This window comes from Sinocyclocheilus rhinocerous, unplaced genomic scaffold, assembly GCF_001515625.1.
Source record: "Sinocyclocheilus rhinocerous isolate Xijiao unplaced genomic scaffold, SAMN03320098_v1.1 scaffold3065, whole genome shotgun sequence".
NCBI lineage: Eukaryota > Metazoa > Chordata > Actinopteri > Cypriniformes > Cyprinidae > Sinocyclocheilus > Sinocyclocheilus rhinocerous.
Window position 1 is genome coordinate 334,244 of NW_015643565.1, and position 3,722 is coordinate 337,965.

Below are 3,722 nucleotides of genomic sequence, written 5' to 3' on the forward strand. Positions count from 1 at the left end.
AAAAGGGAGGAGACAATCAGGATACATTAATTGCTGACTTGCAACATTGCATTTTTTTGTTTTTTTTAAACAATGTTTTGTGCATGGAATTATCAGCTGACTATCAAAATTGAAGGCACACAACAATAAACAAAGTAAGGACTTTGTACTCGCTTTTGTACAATAAATAATTCCTGTAGTTTTGAACCTCTGCCTTCACCACCACCTCCTACATGCATCTTTATTCTTTTATATTGCACATTGACTTGCAGTTTGAACTGAGCTTAACTTGTTTATATACTATATAACTATATATAACTATATACTGTATATGTTTTTTATTATTTATTTATTCATATAGTTTGGACCAAATACAGTGTGTTGTGTGCACAGAATAATCAGCTGACTATAAAAATGGAAGAGAGACTGTCCATTGAGAATGGGCAACAAATTTCTATCTGAATACTTTAGATATAAATTTGTTGCCCATTCTCAATGGGAAAGTGTCCAAGCAACATTGCCTGGCAACATTACTTAAAAAGTTGCCCTGTGTATCCTCATCTTTAGAAACCAACTATAAACCAAGTAATACATTCAGTGTTTGATTAAAATACTTTGTACCTACTTTTGTACAATAAATAATTTTTGTAATAACATCAAAATTGGGTTGCTACTAGATGTCTAATGGAACATTTGAGCCCTCCAGCAAAACCAATTTTGAACTTCTGCCTTCACCACCACCTCCTTAGAAAGACTCAGGCTCCCTAATCGTGGCCCCCTCCCACAATGACAGACCAACTGAGTCTCCTGACTTCCAGATCGTATTGCTCTCCCAGTGTACACCCTGCCAAAAGATCACAGTCCCTCCACCTCTTCATCCTCCTCTGATTGGCTCATTTCCACACTCATTAGCATGTCCCATTATCTTCTGGACTAGTCTCTGGTTCCCACCATTCTAATTATTATAATAAACAACAGGCTTTATGACTTTCAAGATACTAGAAGAGCTTCAGTTTTTTTTGTCAAGGTCCTCCATCACATGTGAGCAGGATTTATTTATTTATTTTTTAAATTTTTTCCAAGGGCATCTGGTTCTGGCTGTTCCGATGGGAGAGCGAGAACAGGAGGGATGCCGGGAAAAAACCTGGATGTATCCACCTAGAATTTGTTGAATCAAATTTTTGCACCTGGATATAATTGTTGTGCCGCTGTGCTGGGACTTTCTGCCGTTACAAGAGAAGCAAATTAGTGAAACAAAATCTGGCCTCCAATTGCGAGATACAACTTTACCTGCTCTCATATTTTATCCTGGAATAAAAAAAATAAATAAATAAAACATTTATAAAAATAAACCAGATTTTATTTAAAATACTTTTCTGGCAAGGCAGAGTTGACTGAATTTGTAAAGGTAAATATTTGACATCTGAAGTGAAGGTAATGTCGTTCAAGCATTCAGTGACAAAAAGTCAATGCATTAAATTACAGGCAGAGATGTATTTTCAATGGTTTATGCACCCTGAGATGCAGTATGCTTTGAACACTGCACCTTTAAAGTGTGGCTTGCATTCACTGCAAGCTTCTCAAATGCCACTCCATTCACATTCAATAGATTCACTCAGTGACAGGCAGAGACAGATTAGCCAACAAGCTAAAAAAATGGTCAAAACCGACAGATATGAGCATGAACTAAAATCATAGGTGCCATATGTCTTTTACTGCAAATGTAGGCCAATATAAATGTTAAATAGTGTTATATTAAAGCAAAAAGCTACTCACAGCCATGCAATATAGTGAGTTTATGAAAGGTGAGGAAAATGCTTAAGCACCACATAAAATAGTGCTTAAATCACTTCAGATGGCATATTGCTTTTATAAAGAGTGGACATATGAAATAAGAATGTTCACTTAATATGTTTACTAATTTTAATAACTGGAATAAACTATTTGTCCTGCATGTAATATAGGTATTTGGCTGTAAGCTATATTTGGTTGATAACCAATGTAATTTGACACAATGATATATAAAGTAAATTACATCCATCAGTGTTTTTAATGTAAAGATTATTAGAAAGAGAAATAATATTTTTATAATTGTAAACATATTTTTAAAAGGCAAATATGTACATATGTACTGTCTTTAGTTTTAAAAGCCAGTACAATTTGACATCTGAATGGCTCCAAACAAATACTGTGAGTGTTAGACTCTGACTGGCTGGGATTGAATCCTTGAAAATCCAGCTTCTAATCATCATATGTCTGGGATCAAGCAGGGTATTTCAGCCGCATTTGTATTCATACATCCTAAACACACTAAGCCGATACAGGCATGGAATCGCTTTGATACAGCATGCGTGCAGCCTTTCTGCGCTCGGTCCTCTGTGTAACAGCCTCGTGTACAAGAAACAGAATTATGCCCTCTTAACTGAATAACACAGTTTACCAAGATGACATGGAAAACAGATTAGTGCCCGAGGGAATATCTTGCAATGAGCATGAACGTAAAAAATAACACAATGGCCATGAATTCAATAAGGCTGAAGTTTTGGATTCTGCGCATGCAAAATGATATTTCATCCCTCCACCTCTTGCTCGTACAGGTTTATTAGTCACTGTGGAAATTATCGCAGTGTAGCCGAGGTTTTCAAACATGTAATCTCTAATTGTTTTATAATTACCCAGATTGTTTTCTGCGAGTATGGGAAATTGCACATAGGAGAGATGAATTTCTGATGGGGGTATTACATTGACTGACAGACTGGTCTTGTGGCCACATGCTGGAGCAGTGATAGGGTGTCAAAGATATGGTGTGTGCCATCGGGGGTGGAGTGACTGGGGGTGTCGTAGTGCTTGGCAGGGGCTGCCGGGAGCAGGGGGCTTTGTTTCACTGAGTGCATAGTATTAGACCTCTAGGGAAGCCACGCAGCGGGGGTTGGATTAGCCCCTAGTTTACTATAGCGCGTGCTACTCAGTGCATGGCAAACTTGCGCTCGTTCCTCTACCCCCTTATTAGAGACCTCCTGGGATTGCAGTTTCCAACCCCATTTTCTTTTACCCATTTGCTTCGCACACTTGTCCTTAAACGTCACTCACCTGTGATTTACATAATCGAGTCAAATTCAGCTTGCTTCTTCTTTTTTAAGTTAAAGAGCAAATTCGTATTAATCGTGTGAAATATTTCCCAGGTGCTTTAAATTTTTCCCCATATATCCAATATATGGAATGGTGAAGAGTGAAAGGTTTTCATTTTATTAAGTGTTTCGATGAATGTTCTCCCTCCAATTTGGTAATAACAAGGAGTGAAATTCATATAACAGACCCTATTTACTTTCTTAATGCGTGTTCCCTTTCAGTCGGTCACGCCGAGTCACGTCGACCAATCCACTTCGAGTGTAAACTAAACGAGCCAATGCACATTGGCATGCGATGATTGCATCCAGCTGCCGCTGATCACAGCGTGAGCATAAAAAGGCAGCCGGTGCAACGCATACCAGCTTTTCGCTTCGGAGCTGAGCGACACCATTGTTTTGCTCCTACCAAACTGCTTCGTGTGTAATGAGTCTAGTGCGCACTCGGGAGCTTTTTTTGTTGGCGGACGGCGCTTCAGCGGTGGTCGTTCCTGTGTCGAGTGGGTTGCGCACTTCAGGCTGCACTACCCCCTGTTGTGCTGCAAGCGGCCATCTCCCCTGTGTGTCTCAGCACCTAAAAGAGCATTTCCCTGAAAGAGCTTATTTCTCTAAAAGAGC